This window comes from Pantherophis guttatus, chromosome 1 (assembly GCF_059756535.1).
Source record: "Pantherophis guttatus breed Tessera chromosome 1, ASM5975653v1, whole genome shotgun sequence".
Taxonomy (NCBI): Eukaryota; Metazoa; Chordata; class Lepidosauria; order Squamata; family Colubridae; genus Pantherophis; species Pantherophis guttatus.
In genome coordinates, this window is record NC_142063.1 from 295,199,625 (window position 1) to 295,217,074 (window position 17,450).

Here is a 17,450-nt window from a genome sequence, read left to right on the forward strand (position 1 = left end):
TCCACAGGTCTTAAAGTTGCCAAGTTTGAAGACCTCTCCTCTAAGCCCTGAAGACCCGAGCCGCGCTATGCAAATCCGGGGGGAGGGGCGTAAAATGTCCTTCTGCCCCGCCCTTGTGAGCGGGGAGCCGATCGATCACCGGGAGGGCGAAGGAAGACGGCAGCTGCTGGAAGGGGCGCCCGGGAGCACGGACAGCGCTGAGCGAATGGACTATCGGCTTGACCCAGCATAAAGAGCCTTCCTCTGTTCGATCGAACGGCCCGGATAGGTAGGCGAGCCCATCGGTTGTCTCTGGCTTCGTTCTCCATGACTTGTCTCTGCCTTAAACATTTATAACGATCGCAAAATATCAAAATAATTAAATAAATAAAATCTCTTGCGGGAATGAGAGATTGTTGTTGGAAGGCATCCATATCAATTCCCGTGCCGCCTTCAGTGGGAGTAAAAAGTACGGTCTCAGGAGGATCTGTAAGCAGTGCTTCTGAGCGTACCTAAAGTACTTTGTTTTTGGAGCCCTGCTCAATAATATTAAAACTGTTTCTGATTTCATTCTCTCTCTCTTTTTCTCTCTCTCTCTCCCTCCCTCCATCCATCCCTGGAAAGATGAATGATAAAATCTTGGGTTTGGCTTTCAGAGCACAAGTATTCACACGATGCATTTTTCCATCCTGTTCTATCGCTGTTTAATCGATTAGCCGAATTTGGGGTTCACAGTCACACCCAGAACCATTAACCGGCTGTATAGCGTGGAATCCTTGGCTAGTTATGGTTTGTTCATTCTGATCTGCGAGCCCAGGCTGGGTCAACCCCTGGGATCCAGGAAACTTCGGAAACAAAGTTCCGTTTCTTAAAAACAGTCAATAATCGTTGAATTATTTTGCAACGATGTATTCCTAAAGGGAAATTGTTGCAACACAACAGTTTAAACTCTCATTCAACTCTGTCCGGTGGAATGTCATTTGGCCTGGGTTAAGTATACATTTTTGAATTTTGCAATCTTTTGTCCTTTTGTATAAACTCCACAAAACCAGATTTTCAGGTTTTATTAATGAAATGGGTAAAATTCTGACATTTATAATACATCCTGGTCTTACTCAGGTTACCTGACGTCCTTTTAAAATCTAAATATTTAGCATAATTTTGAAATCTTCAAAGATAATATCAACTGTTCATTGGTTTAGCACTTCTAGGATACTTATTTATTTACCAAATTTTTATGCCCACCCCCCAATCTCACAAGAAGTGACTTAGGGCAGTGTACAACAATCAAATAAAAGAACAAATATATTTTAAAAATCATTATCAAAAATTTAAATATTATCATCTCAAGTTTGACATAGACTCATAGAGAATTATATCGATGGAAAGTCCCTGTAAATCGTTCCTTTAGTTAAGAGAACATTAGATAAGATAAGCAATAGCAAGCCTCTTATATAGCCTTGCTATGAACAGTAGGTGATGTGTAAGTAAAGTTACCAGGAGTTGTCTGAGCATTGGAGGTTTTTCTTTTTTATAAGATGAACAGGTTCAGTTAAATACCATATAGCAGTGATGGCTAACCTTTTTGCCGTTGTGTGCCAAAAGTGGGGGGAGCGCAGGGGGTCACGCACGCACATGCCCACACCCATAATTCAATGTGGCCCACCCACCCCACACATGCGTGCGCCACCCCACCCCACCCCGCTTCCCCCACTTTTGGCATGCGATGGCCTGGTGGGCCCGGTAGGCCTGTTTTTCACCCTCCCCAGGCTCCAGAGGCTTTCTTGGAGCCTGGAGAGGGAGAAAACAGCTTTCCCCACCCCCACCCCCCAGAGACCCTCCGGAGGCCAAAAACCACCTGTTTTCTGACTTCTGGTGGGCCTGGAAGCCCCAAAAATCAGCTGGCCGGTGTGCGCATGTGCGCTGGAGCTGAGCTAGGACAACACTCGCCCACTCATATGGCTCCACGGGCCACCTGTGGCATGCCTGCCATAGGTTCACCATCACAGCCATATAGTATAAAATACATGTGGTTTGGGTTTTGGATTAGTCACTTGCTCTCATGGATTACTGCAATTAATAGGAACTGCATGGGTGGAAATGATTCATAAATTTAGAATAGAATAGAATAGAATAGAATAGAATAGAATAGAATAGAATAGAATAGAATAGAATAGAATAGAATAGAATAGAATAGAATAGAATTTTTTATTGGCCAAGTGTGATTGGACACACAAGGAATTTGTCTCAGGTGTATATGCTCTCAATGTACATAAGGAGAATAAAATACATTCATCAAGAATAAAAAGATACAACACTTAGTAATAGTCAAGGTTACTAATAAGCTATCAAATCGTACTAGGAAACAAAAACAATATAATTGAAAGTTACAAGCAACATGGTTATAGTAATATGTGGGAAGCGATAGATACTAGTAAGGAAGAGAAGAATAATAGTAATACAGTCTTAGTAAATTATTTGACAGTGTTTTGGGAATTAGTTGTAGAAATGGAAACAAACAAATAAATAAAATAAATAAAAAGTTGTTAAGCAGAGTGATGGCATCCCCTTCTCCTACTTCTCTTGAGTCAGTGCCAGTCCTTCAGGATAGACCAGACTAGGAAAACAATACCATGTAAGTTAGTAGTACCTTTATTGTAAAATTATAGTAACAGAATCTTACAAGTTGGAAAGTGCTCCCCCCCCTCTCTTTATTTTCCTATGAACTAGGAGAAGCTTGGCTCTTGTGTCTGACTTCTGCCTTGGTAGTGGCTCTTTCTCCTGTCCTTAAAGCCATTCCCTCTTCCCTCTTCTGTCAGAGGTGAACAGTCTAATGGCCCACAGTGTTGAACTCTCCAAGCTGAACTCAGCAGAAGATTCCAAAACACGGGGCATAGCTTAGCTAGAGAAGACTAGAGACAACAGTTGAAGGGCAGGGCCTTCATAGGCAAGGCACTTTAAATCTGGTATTTATTTTTCTCAACTTTCCAATGGCTTAATGGGCACCTTGCTTTGGGCATTTCAGGCTTGGGGGTAGGTGGAAGACTGTTCTCAGCATCTCTGTTTTTTTATTTATTTTATTTATAATATCAAATTTACAGACTGGCAAAGCAACTCAATATAACTCCCACGCCAGGCCAAATGGGACCCCCCCTCCATTGAGATTACAGAATTCAGCAGCAATTTAGGAGCAAAAGAACCAAATGTTTGTGATGTGGTTTTTTCAGGTCAAGATCCTAAAATGAAAAGTGATAATGTGGGTACCGTACAAGCCCCCTTGAAGGAGACCAGCCCCCATTGCTGCTGTTAATCTTCCCATTCTTCTCCTCTCAGCCTAACCGAGTTAACCTTTTTGGTGCACGTGTGCTAGAAACCCCAAATTGCAATGTGAGCACCCCACTATGCATGCGCCTCCCTGCACATGCATGTGCGTCCTGTGCATGCATCCCCACGCATGTCCTCCGTGCATGCACCCCATCCCCCCTTACCCATTTTTGCTTCCAGGTTGGTGCAGGAGGCTTTCCAGGCCCAAAACTGCAAGCCCCCAAAATGCAATGCGAGTGCCCCCGCACATGCGCCCCCCATGCATGCACGTGTACATCCCACGTATGCGCCCTGCCCCCGTGCGAAGACCAAAGACCAGGTGGCCAGCAGGAGACATGCGCACATGCACAGTAGAGCTGGGCTGGGGCGACAGCTGGCATGCCCGCAGAGAGGGCTCTGTGTGTCACCTGTGGCACATGTGCCATAGGTTCACCATCACGGGCCTAACCTGTTAACAAAAGGCCTGTCTTTTTAAACCCTGTCCCTTCCGGCAGTGTCACTAGATTGTCTCCTGCATCTGTAAGTTGGCTGACCAGGTATATCTTATTTCCCTGGCCAAAAAAAATTGCCAACCCTGTTTTAAGTCCTCAAAGTGTCAGTGAATGCTAACACAGGGTATAGCTCTGTAAAGATAATGTATATTTGTAGATTGCACCTAGAAGCTAAATTGAATGGAATACATTCTGTATTATTAACTATAATAAAATGTGAAACCATATCAACAGCTAGACTCTGGAGAACAATGCCTACAGAAATAAAAAGGAGATATGGTTACTTTTATTGATGGGAAAAAAGGCAGATGCTTTGGGGTATATTATTAATGCATAGAATAGAACCGAGGCTGATTCGCAGGTGCTTCCCCCACCACCACCAGACAAAAAGAAATCTAAAGAGACTTTTCACTGATATCTTTGTGTTTGTGTGTGTAAATTTTAAACGCATGATTTTCTGTTGAGCTACTAATAGTTTTTCCCCCATTATTAATTGTCTTCCAAACATCTTTTCTTTTTCATGGGGGGCGGGGGAGGATTATATGAAAATATAATCTTTTCTGCCTGCCATGGGGGATGGATAAGCTTTGATTATCTCTTTGTCAGTCTCCTGAGCATAATTAGCAAAATGTATGCAAAGCTTCAAGAAGGGTAATTACAAGACTGGTACAAATCTGAGTGTATCTTGGAGAGACAAGCAGGTTTTAGGGCAGGTTGTTTCTCCTTGCATCAAACTATGATCCTGTGGCATTCAGTTGAGAAACACCCTGTCAGACCCTGTTCTGCGCTGCATGCTGCATTTATTGACTTTAGGCTCACCTAGATTAGATTAGAATTCTTTATTGGCCAAGTGTGATTAGACACACGAGGAATTTGTCTTTGGTGCATATGCTCTCAGTGTACATAAAAAGAAAAGATACATTCGTTAAGAATTATAAGGTGCAACACTTAATGATAGTCATAGGATACAAATAAGCAGTCAAATCATACTAGGAAACAATCAATATAAATCGTAAGGATACAGCAACAAGTTACAGTCATATAGTCTTAAGTTGGAGAAGATGGCTGATAGGAACGATGAGAAGATTAATAGTAATAAGTAATGCAGATTTAGTGAATAGTTTGACAGTGTTGAGGGAAGTATTTGTTTAGCAGAGTGATGGTGTTTGGGGAAAAACTGTCCTTATGTCTAGTTGTTCTGGTGTGCAGTGCTCTATAGCGTCGTTTTGAGGATAGGAGTTGAAACAATTTATGTCCAGGATGTGAGGGGTCTGTAAATATTTTCACAGCCCTCTTTTTGACTCATGCAGTATACAGGTCCTTAATGGAAGGCAGGTTGGTAGTAATTGTTTTTTCTGCAGTTCTTTGACTCCATCTCAACCTTTGACTCAATCTCAAGAGACAAGCTAGGGTGCAAATGGAAAAATTCTTTTACTGATGGATGACTCTTAGCCTTACTATTTAGACCCCCTGGAAACTGACTACCAAAGGTTAGATGCAGCAGTTCCTTGTGTCTCACAAAATAAATTCTTGTAGGGAGATGGTGTCAGACAGGACTGTACGGACTGTAACTTGAATCCGTACTTTTTATCATTGTATAAACTCAAACTGAGCCCACTTAAGCAACTTTTTCACCACTATCCTACGGCTAGTTAATAGACATATTCCTATCTTACTGTGTACAGATGATGCAGTAATGCTGTTGTTAACTCTGGCTGTTTTCTCTTGCCCTGTATTGCAGAGAGGCAGCCTTACAGATCAATTCTTCTAAGTCAAAATCCTTCCATTTTCTAGAGACCTCAAAGCTTGGACATGGCAGCTAAATGGTCATATGTCAGAGAACAAGTTCAAACTTTTAATTGTAGGAATTCCACACACACACACCCAAATAAACAGGGAGATAGTGTGCCTACCTGAATGATGAAACCTTAAAATCAGCCTCAGCTATAAAACCCCTTTCTTATCACCAGAGGCACAGAGTTTATACCTAAAATTATTTACAGCCAATACTTATATCTGGTTACTGTATGGGATTCAATTGGGTCCATATAACAAGATAGCTCTTTTAGAGGGTGAGCAATTCACATTCCTCTATAACATATTTCAGATTGCCAGCTGTGTACCAAATATGATATTAGATCAGGAAAGTGGTAATACAAAGGTAGAGATCAAGTCTCTTGTAAAATCTATTTGCTTCTTGTGCAAAGTTATCCTTTGGTCAGATAAATCTGGTCTCCTTGGCATCTCACCAATAATTTAAACTCAAAATGGCAAAAATTACTTAGTTAGGAATTGCATTCTAGTTATTGGAAGTTGAGAATGCCAAGCTCTGGGGTGATAGGTTCTACATAGGGAGTAGGTCCTTCTGCTTAGAAATGTTTTTGCAATTCATCAAACAAACCCAATATTTATATGAAAGTGCAGATCCAAAATTCAGAAGGACACCATAATTACCCTGCTTTAACGTTCTTCCCCTGGTAGTCATGGAAGGGAAATATAAGAAAATTCTTTATGCAACTAGACTTTGTTTCTAAATTAGTGGAGCCCTTGGAAGGGATAGACTGTGTTGTTTTAAATCATTGGGTTGTTGTTTTTCAAATTTGGCAACTTTAAGATGTGTGGATGGGGAAATGTGAACTCCACACACCTTGAAGTTATCAACTTTGAAAAATACTGGTTAGATCATCAATTTCTCAGGAACATTGACTCTTGACTTAAAACTCCTTTAATAATAATATTCTCAGGGCACTTATATTTATTCTACTTGAATTATTTATTCTCCAAGAAAAATATATTGATTTTGCTAAACATTGCAATTTTTTTCTTTTATAGTTTATAAAATTTTGCAAAGGTTAATAAGCTAATGTTAAACTATATGTCATCTTATTTTTCTATTGGCTAACCGATGTATTTCAATATTTTATGTTGGTTGGTCAATGAATGTAATAAAGAACAGGTAATTATCTAAGAGTCGGTGTGGGTGAGCGATTAGAGGTGGACCTGGGACCAAAACATATACATTGAAATTGGTTTAGGTTAAATAAAACATGATTGAGAAAAAAAGAAACATTGGAGAAGTGTGGCCTGCATGTTGCTCTGTGTGTGTGGTATTTGTGTTTATATTCATTCCTGATAGAGGCTATTGCAGAGACTGGAAGTGGCAGCAACAGTAAATCTGTTTGCATAAATGTCAAATCCCATTTAATTGATCGTGATGTTGATTTTTAGATAGTTGACTTTATAGTCCTGTCATTTTTGTCACGCTGTGCTTTTTAAATTATATTGATCATTGTGTTTCAGCTATGGTCAAAGATAACATTTTCCATTAGCTTGATATGCATGTCCAGCCGAACAGATTTTCTATAGAAGCATCTTTCCCACTGATAGGCACAAAACCTTTTGGTTAAGCAGCCTGTAGATTCCCGTCTGAGTACTGAATGTTCTCTGGGTGCAAGGAAGCCAGATACCATAGCATCTTGAAAGTAACAATTTAGCTTCAAATCAAAATCTTTCTTACAGTCTTTGACCAGCCTTTAGAGTAGAAAAGAGAAATAGTTTGGTGTAGCAATTCATTATCAATGAAACAAGAAATAAAACAACTTCTCTAATTAAAAGTTGTATGCAATTACCTGATGAAGATATTTGAGTAGCATTGAGCTAGCATCCCTCAAGTAGCATTGAGTTAGCATCCCTTAAAAACCAATAAACATAAAATTTCTCAGTGTGACCCAAAAGGTAGAAATGATTGGGAAGATCAAAGCACATGCTGGGGCATCATAAAAAGGACACCATTTGAGAACATGAGTGAGAGTTTCTCCCACACTGGATCTACAAGGACAAAGTCTCTGTAAATAAGAAGTCCCATGAAATCTTCCTGTCTATATTTGCATCGGGTTACATTGTATAGATACACTGCAGTAGAAGGCTTGCATCTGTCTAATGTTTAATAAAAGGATTTGACCTCACTGGTGATAATCATCCTGGCAATCAATGTCCCTAATTCTTTCTTTTACTGTTGATTAGGCCTCTTCAAGACTTAATTGTCCTAAATATTCAGCAGAGAGTCAAAGAGTGCAAAGTTCTTCTACACAGGTATAGTATAGTAGATTGGTAGCTGTCTAACAGCAGCAGAAGCATCACATGTGTAGGGTCAACCATGGTTATGAGTCCTGAGATTAGAATCTTGGTCCAGACCTGAACCTTAATATTTGGCTCATTAGCTTTAAGCCTCAAGACTGCATTAGGGGTGCATTTTGGGGTACCAAACTAACTCTTAAGAAAATTCATAAGCCCCTTAGGTGTGTATCCTTGACCTTTTGTTTAACAACAGTTCAAAGTTACAATGGTCTCAGAAAAAATGATTTACAACTCATCCTGAAAGTTAGGACCATTGTACCACCCCCCACGGTAACATGATTGTAATTAGCAACAGAAATTCTGATCCCAATTGTGGTGTAAGTCAAGGACTACTTCTTGGGCAACTGTTTTAACCATAAGAGTTTGATTGCTGCCAGAATGTAATTTGCCCCTTATTGCTTTTAAAATTTAGTTATTGCTAGTATGTTGTTTTGGGCAGTAGAAGTGGCATAATTTACCTGAGTTGATAATTTCCTACAGGTCTGAATTATTACGCCCAAGTATTTAAAACATTTGATGTATTCTAATTTATGGGAAACAATTGTCCACTTTGCTTTTGTCTTTTGTTGGAAAAAACTAAAAAAATATATATTTGTCATAGTTGATTACTAATTGTTCCTCATTATAGTAGGATTCCATATTTGTATATTTGTCTGCTAAATGTTGAAGTACTGGGCAGTGGTCTACAGTGGATCATCCTGGTTAAAACCCTGCTTGCTCAGGATCAATTATTTCCTCATCTTATCCAAGTTTGAAGTTTAGTGAATAGGTACCTGGCATATAGTTTGGTAATCATGTTCAATAAACTACTTGGTCTATAATTAACCAGGGCATTCCTATTACTCTCTTTGCATAAGGGAACAATTATAGCTCCCTCCCCCAGACCTGTAATCTTAGCTGTGTGGTTAATGTGTGAAAAGAAGGAAGCCAATAAAGGGATCCACCAATTTGAATTGGATTTAATTAGCTCGTGGGAGATGTTATTCCCGGGGGCTTTACCATACTTAATTTGGTTAATGAGATTTTTAACTTCTTTGCATGTGACTAGAGGCCACTTTGATGTAAGGACAAAAATTATTATTATTTATCGTATGGCATATTCATATTTCAATTAAAATAAACAGATAAAAATACAAAATATAAAATATTAGAAACATATGTCTAGATTGCAGATACATTTTTGCTTCATTTGTCACAGACTATTTTGGGGCACTGACACAATATGTTGGCTAGTTGTTTTTTCGCCCTGCAGTCACAATTCAGTTTTTTTGCCCCACTTATAGAGGGTGTCTTCATATCTACCACAGCCAATTTGAATTCAGTTCAGTGTTGTCCATATTGCACAGGACTGGTTAAATCAGGAATGGTGTATCCAAGATGCAAGGCAAACTTTTACATCAATAAAGGATAAAGATACATCCATCATATAGGTGTTAGCATATGGATTGCAATTAAGGGCATGGAATTGATGTATCATTTCAGATCTTGGAATGGATGCTAAAATGCAATTGTATAATGCTGTTATGGGAGTTCTCCATCCAGTCAGCTCCCTCCCCCAATGCCTGAGGGCCTGGGAGAGCATTGTCCTCAGCCCCTGGCCTCTCCAAACATTCCAAGGGAGATGTGCCATCCCCATCAGACGGTCCCAACTCCTCTTCCGAACTGGGCTCTGATGGGACCATGACATGTCTTTACTTGATTGACTACACTGACACACTGTCTGGCACTTTTGCCGGGCAGGAATTAGGAAATAGACATCCTTACATGCATGTCTCTAAGAGCCATCATGGCACAGTGGTTAGAATGCAATATTGCAGACAAACTCTACCCACAGCCAGGAAGGTTCACCCAACCTTCCATCCTTCCAAGGTGGGTAAAATGAGGACCCAGTTTGTTGGGGGCAATATGCAAATAATGCTGGCATTGTAAACCGCTCAGAAGGTGCTGTAAAGCACTATGAAGCAGTGTTCATAAATGTAAGTGCTATTGCTATTTCTCTTGTTTATCATAGCAGTTTTAAGCCCAAATTCAGTTCTGAGCCTTCTGGGCTGTATAGATTTTTCTTTCAAGGAAAGAGCATCACACATGCCACTCTCTTATCTCCAATGGCTGTGAATGTCACGGCTGATGCTTTCATATCATAATATACGTGCGACCTTAGCAGGGAGGTCAGGAGGGGAATTTCTTCAGGTTAGGGATTAGAATGCCTGCATAACAGCTTCCATGTATGTTGGGACTACAGTTGTCAGAAATTGCCAATATTGGCTTGATTGCACATAATAAATTATTCAACTTGTTTATAAAAAGGAAATGCTCAGATAAGCCTGCCACTTAGAACCAGGGACATTGAAACAAGAAAATTCTGGTCTCCCATTATCATTATACATAACCAGGAAAAAGAAAAGAAAACCTTCTTAAAAAGTGGGAAATCAGTTCCCATTTAGTCCCTTATTAATCACATTTCCCCTTTAACTAGTTCTGGATTCAGAATGATTTCTATTTTGAGAGCCTGAGATGGATATTTAATGGCTTGTCAATGCTTAAAATACAGTTTTTATTTGAACTAGATATGAATTATTTTGCACTTTATTTGGTACTTTCTGTGTATTTGCATAACGTTAAACTTTACCTCCTGATTTCTGTACAGTGTGGCATATTATTTGCAATGTCTATACCCTGCACTAAATTCTGTACCGAGAAAAGCCCTCTTTTCTAATTACAAGAATATGCAGGGTTGCGCAATTTCCCCCTTTTCAGAGTTATTTCAGTATCTGCCAGTTATGGAGACATGGAGAGCTTTGAAAATTTCACCCAAAGGATTTTAAACACATTTTCAAGCATTTCATCTCAATTTGATGGTTTGAAAACCAGTCATAAAAATGAAGTATGAGATTCTCAGAAAAAAAAAATTGGAGGTGGGGGGGAGGGAGTACTTGTTACAGAATCTCTGCCTACCCCCAGTTAACAATTCACCAGTGGAACTACTTGTCTTCAGAAATTGTAGGTGCTTCATCACTGGAGGTCCAAGACTGGAGCCACCTGACTGAAATGGTATAGGGTCTCCTGCTTGAATAGAGGGTTGGGCTAGAAGACCTCCAAAGTCCCTTCCAGCTCTATTCTGATTGATTGATAACCAGCTCTGGTTATCACAAATACAGTGAGCTCAGAGTTCTGCTAAAGCAGAACTCATTGCAAAATCCTTATCTTCGCATATCTTTGTAGAAGTGCTATGTTAAATATTTCAGGAAATTTAAATGTATTCTGATTTATTGTGTGAAACACTTTTAAAAAATAATGGCTTTGATTGCTTGCAAGGCTGCGATAGACAGTATTTTAGAAAGGGCTTCTTACTTCTTGAATAAGAAGTAACTATTTTATAAAGCTACCAGTCTACACCTAAAAATAAGTTGCTTTTTACTTCAGAAAAACTGTAGTTTTACTCATATGCAACATTAGTTTAATACTGTCTGTCTGTCTGTCTCTCTCTCTCTATGACACAGTTTAAGATTTCTTAAATTAAGTTTGTGAATTAGTCAGATTTCCATGAATAATTTGTGTTTATTATACAGTAGATATCTAGCTAACATTTGCCTTTTCAAATACTAATCTTCCTTCCTTCCTATTTCTATTTTTTGTTTGACTAAAATAAAGTCTATACTTGGCTAAAATGAAAAATATAAATTGAGTAGCTGCCCAAATTGCTCTTCAGAAGCTCTTGACCTGATGTTCATGCACTTCTGAAAGTTCTCAGTAAAAGCCAACATCATATAAATATAGCTGTCTTTAAAGGAAATTGAAGAGTGGTAACAACATTAAGTGGAAATATTTTCCAACATTTTCTGAAGATCAATAAAAAGACGAGAACTGTCTTTGAAGCAAAAAACATTTTTCTTGGCATCCAGAGTAATTTAGGGATTATAAAGAATACATGTTTTACTAGCAAAGACATGGGAGAGGTAGTATTGCTCATTTACAGATTAAAGAAACCCTTTTAAAAATAATTAAATTTGTGATTTGCAGCTGAAAAGAAATCCAGATTGGCTTTATGGGGAAGCACTTCAAACAAATAGATCCTAAAGGATGTTCTTTTTTGTTTTTTGTTCATTAACAATGAACCTTGTCTTTCCCCTCCCCCTTAGGTTGGTAATATTAAAGCCTAGCACCAAAACTGGCAGAGATGCTACAGAAGAAGTCACTATGTGATGGATACAGCCAGGATTGTTTCTTTCCTGTCCTAGCCATTCAGCATTCTTCTTGAAAGCATCCCACTTTCTCAGGTTTGGAGATTTTTTTTCTCTCTCTCACAAGTGGTTGAGAAACAATGAATATTAAAAAAAAAATGGAAACTGCCTGAAAGTCCTCCTAGATCAGGTGTCTCCAACCTTGGCAACTTTAATCCTGGCGGACTTCAACTCCCAGAATTCCCCAGCCAGCAAAGCTGGGAGTTGAAGCCCACCAGGCTTATAGTTGCTTATAGTTGCCAAGATTGGAGACCCCTGTCCTAAATCACACCAGGAATTTTTATGTTCCATTACTACACCTCTGTGGTAATTATCAATATGCTCTGAAAAGATGTCATATGGAGTGGGGTGATTGGGGCCATTCTGTTTCTCTTACTACCTGACATCCTCACAGGAGATGGTGAGTTCTAGTCCTGCCTTAGGCATAAAGCCAGCTGAGAGGCCTTGGGCCATTCACTCTCCCTCAGTCCTAAGAAAGTGGAGTGGCAAATTACCTGCAAAATTCTTGTCAAGAGAACTGCAGCACTTGTTCAGGCAGTTGCCAGGAGTCAAGATTTATTCAAAGGCATATACTTATGTGTGTGTGTGTGTGTGTGAGAGAGAGAGAGAGAGAGAGAACCTGCATGTATATACAAACGCACAAATACTTTTAAAAATAGTTCAATAATCCTATGTCATGAAAGCCAAAATGATATAAAAAGATTGGGTTTGAACCAGGAAGACCAAGTTTTTGATCACCCATGAAGCTCACTGTGATTCAGTGACTGTTCCTGAACTTCATTTATTTTATAGATTTGCCTAGAAATAAAATGGACTAAAGAGTTTATATAGGTCTTCTTAAGCTTTTTGGAGCAAAGTGAAATAAAGATATAATCATAAATCAAATCAAGAACCCATGTCTCAAGAACCCCATAATTAAAACCTCAGGAAGGAGCAGACAGTGGGAAGAACCACAAAAAGCAGTTGTCTACAACAGTATGTTGTGAGCTGAGAGGCTATTGTAACCCAATCTCTTTGTTCATGTAAGACAAATGGTAAATATTTGCTAGGACCAGAGTTCCTTGGGCTGAAATATCTGCATTAATTCAGAAGAGTTTGATTCCTAGCACAATCCAATGAACTTCTTTGACGGACAGTCTGTCACCTGTCTAGAAATGGAAGGAATGGCTGTCTGCATTGCCAAATTATTTACAGATGAATAAAGTTAGCAAGCATTGACATATCCCTTGAGTCTCTCTTAAATGAAGCAAGAATGAGCTTTCCAATTTTCCTCACTGTGATACCCTCCAGATACATTGGGACTATAACTCTCACTTGGAGACATTTATTTTGGATTAATTAAGCTTTTGGTGAATCTTTCTGATTAAATTTCAGGACTATACATCGAGTAGTTCTTCAGAAATAATACTGCTTGCTATAATCCTAAAACACATTGTTCTATATTTAACTCTGTATAACTGCTGAAGTGTATGACATCACGATATTGTTTTGGAAAATGGTGTCACTTTATTTAATATAAATAAATTAAATGGCCTCATTTAATTGTCTGTTTGCTAATGATGCAGTATTATTGGGGGAAACTAAAATGCTAGAAAGGGATCAAAGTATAAGGCCTTTTTTGCAAAATATCAAAGCTGCCATTTAATCATTGAGGACATGCCTTTCAAAGAATGTTAAATGTAATTAAATGTAATGTTTTACCCGGAACAGAAGAAAGGTCTCCCAGACTGTTATTAAATAAATAAATTTGGCAAGGTTTAAACCAGCACAAATGGCTAATTCATTGGAACTATTTATTGTAAGCAAAACAGTGAACAATTGACAGTCTGGAAGACCTTTCTTCTGTTCTGGGTAAAAAAAATATCAAAGTTTGGTCTAATAAACAATGTTTGCCTCCCATCCAATAATACTACTGGCTTTAAATTTAAAATTTAAGCTTCCCACGTAATTTTGTTTGTATTTAGGCCACCTCTGGTTTTGCCTCATCAGGAGAAGCAGCACATGAACCAATCTATTCCAATTAATCACTATTTTGTTCCATGTCTGGTTCATGAAACTGCATCCTGGGCTATTATGACACAGCCATTCTGAGATTGCAGAATTTCTAACCAACAAAAATAAAATAGATAGGCACCATACCAAAGATACGGCAGCAAAAGTTGGTTTGACAAAGAGTATAAAAAGCTCAACGTATTTTTCTCCACAATTTATAAGCCCTGCATCACTGGTAACAGCTTCAAAGAAAAGCTCTGCTGAAATTCTATGCTAATAACCACTGTTAGGTCAAAGGTCTCAACCTTTTTCTGGTGCATTATAACAATCCCACGGCAAGTCTATCTTCTTTTATTTGCCACTTTCCCTCTGATGTGTGAGTGACATTTTTGACTGCTTGACAGTATCTCAAGCAATCCTTTGACTCCCAGTTGTTGATCCTCCTGAATGGCTGCCTGTTCCTCTCTGAGATTATCAGAGCAATTTTGTGAGCAAGAAGCAACTCGGAAGCAGTTTACGAATCATCTGCCAATTTAGAAAGGGATTAAAAAGAACTGTTGAGTGACTTTGCTTTTCCATATTGCAACTTTTATATTAAGTCCCTGGTCAGTATTCGCTTGATTTTGACTTCCACTGCTTTAAGACAGCTGAGATGAGTTTGCTAGCATTAGGTAAAGGTAAAAGTGTAATTTTTATCATAGTTGACCTATGTTGAATACTCTTTCTCAAAAATATATTTCCATTTTCTTTTTATAACAATTCTTTTATCAAAGATTATTATTACAGTGGTAAAACATAATACAGATTTTTACAAGATGAAAGAATAACCAATTTGTTCTAGGCACCAGTCTAGAAAGGGGGAGTTTGTGAGATTGTCTTAGCTAAACTCACCTCAAAAGCTATTCTGGTGGGGAAAATAGGAGGAGGAAGATGTGTTGGATATGTTCGCTGCCATGAGTTATACATAAAAATAATAACGGTGGCATATAGATGGTAGATAGATGATAAGATGATAGATAGATAGATGATAGATAGATAGATAGATAGATAGATAGATAGATAGATAGATTAGATAGCAATAACACTTAGACTTATATATTACTTCACAGTACTTTACAGCCCTCTCTAAGTGGTTTACAGCAGTGGTGGGTTCCTCCCGGTTCAGCCCGGTTCTCCCGAGCCGGTAGCAGTGACGATATGACGTCACCGAACCAGTTCATCTTATCAGATTATGGTTTTTAAGCAAGATAGTGGGTAGAGTGTGAAGATTGCTTAAGCTTTTCCCTGCTGATCAATTTTCAACTCCATGTTCTTCTTGAATGTTTTTCCCCCTTTGCAGGTTCCCAGATATATGTGTTAAACAGGTTATTCCTATTTGAAATCTAAAAGGGAAAAGGGGGGATTTCAATAAAAAAAGTCTGGTGAGATTAGCATTATTATGAATTGAGATATAGAATAGAATAATAGAGTTGGAAGGGACCTTGGAGGTCTTCTAGTCCAACCCCCTGCTTCGTGAATATATTAGTGAAGCAAATTTCTTCATCACTACGATGAAAAAAACATGAAACTGGGAAAACAACTCTCTGTGGAAGAAAGTGAAACTCACAGATGTGACATAGCATGACCTCACTCCTTGATTCGAAATGTCCTGTGTTTAATTCTTAAATACTTAGATCTGCATATAATGTAGATCTACAGTATGTCATTCTTCTGTCATTCTGATTCGAACTACAACACTATCAGCAAGGAAGGCACATTGTACTCATTATCTTGTTGCTTAAGCAAAGATTGAAGACTTTGAACAAACAGAAGTAACTGGCTATGTATGGTGTGCCTCTTGTCTCCATTTGCAGATTGCTCAAGTCCCATCTGTGGGGCATTAAGCTAGTAGTATTCCAATACCACTGGATATCTCTTGTGGTCTTCTGCTAAGCTGTCAGTTACCCATGCTGAGCAGAATATAAATGTTTCTCTTTTTATAAGAGGGGTTTTTTTTGGAGGAGAGGAGACTCGTTTTTTGAGCGCTGTAATCTCTAAGGCATTTTAGGAAGGCTTTCAAACCATACGTACCTTCCATGTGTGAATGGTCATTGGGGATCAGGAATCTTGAATTGTATTTCTGGTGGCAAAGTTTTGTTAAGAACAGCCATGGAGAAGGGGGAATGAAGGTCATGAGAACAGTCCCCCACCTCACATACAGGCATCCAAGACAGTAGTTCTCTATCCCCTCATCTTCTCTGCTAAGAAATTGTGTCTTCCTGCATACAGAGGTAAATCTCACGGATGAAGCTTGATTGTTGTTATCATGAGTTGTGCAAGTCTTTGTCTAACTTGCACAAGGAAATAAAGATGGATAAGAAGGCACTCAGAAAGAGCCTATACTAAGAGGCTTAGTATATGCAAACGTGTGGCTGAGCTGAAGGAGGGAGATTTGGAAATATTAACTGAAAGCCTCAAAGCACTTTTCATTTGTATCAGAGCCTGAGAGAGTGCAAGATAATCATATATGATTATTACATATGATAAAGGCTCTGTGATGACTGGGTTATCAGAACTGTCATTAGGAACCCCCTCCTAGTTAATTCCAGAGGGGAAGAGTGCTAAAGGTGTCCTAAATTATAATTTTAAGCATTCATATTAATAATTCTGGTGCCATCGCTGACTATTGGGGGCGAATCATTGGCCCCCACGGAGAGGGCTCGCAACTTGGGTGTCTTCCTGGATTCACGGCTGTCTTTAGAAGAGCACTTGACGGCCGTGACCGGGAAGATTTTTCATCAGGTTTGCCTGATCCGCCAGTTGCGTCCCTTTCTGGATCAGGACTCGTTACGCACGGTCACTCATGCCCTCGTCACCTCCCGTCTGGACTATTGTAACACTCTCTACATGGGGCTCCCCTTGAGGAGCACTCGGAGGCTCCAACTGGCGCAGAGTGCGGCCGCGCGGGTGGTGATGGGAGCAACGTGGCGCTCCCATGTAACGCCTCTCCTGCTCGAGCTGCACTGGCTCCCGGTGGTCTTCCGAGTGCGCTTCAAGGTTTTGGTTATCACCTTCAGAGCACTCCATGGCTTAGGACCTGCTTATTTATGGGACCGCCTGCTACCACCAATAGCCTCCCACCGACCGGTATGCTCCCATAGAGAGGGGCTCCTCCGGGTGCTGTCGGCCAAACAATGTCGACTGGCGGCCCACAGGGGGAGAGCCTTCTCTGTGGGGGCACCTACTATCTGGAACGAGCTCCCCCCGGAGATACGGAGGATCCCGGATCTGCGTACCTTCCGTCGCG

At 39.5% G+C, this 17,450-nt stretch overlaps 1 protein-coding gene across 2 annotated transcripts in view; it reads left to right on the forward strand.

Moving 5' to 3' along the window:
• Positions 1-17,450, forward strand: part of TLR5 (toll like receptor 5) — a 25,773-nt gene continuing 8,323 nt past the window's right edge. The window contains exons 1-2 of one of the 2 annotated variants that reach the window (XM_034427890.3): positions 1-268; positions 12,071-12,208. The gene's annotated coding sequence lies outside the window, so the exon portion shown is untranslated. The remainder of the gene's footprint in view (positions 269-12,070; positions 12,209-17,450) is intronic. The other variant, XM_034427891.3, reaches the window with a different exon arrangement.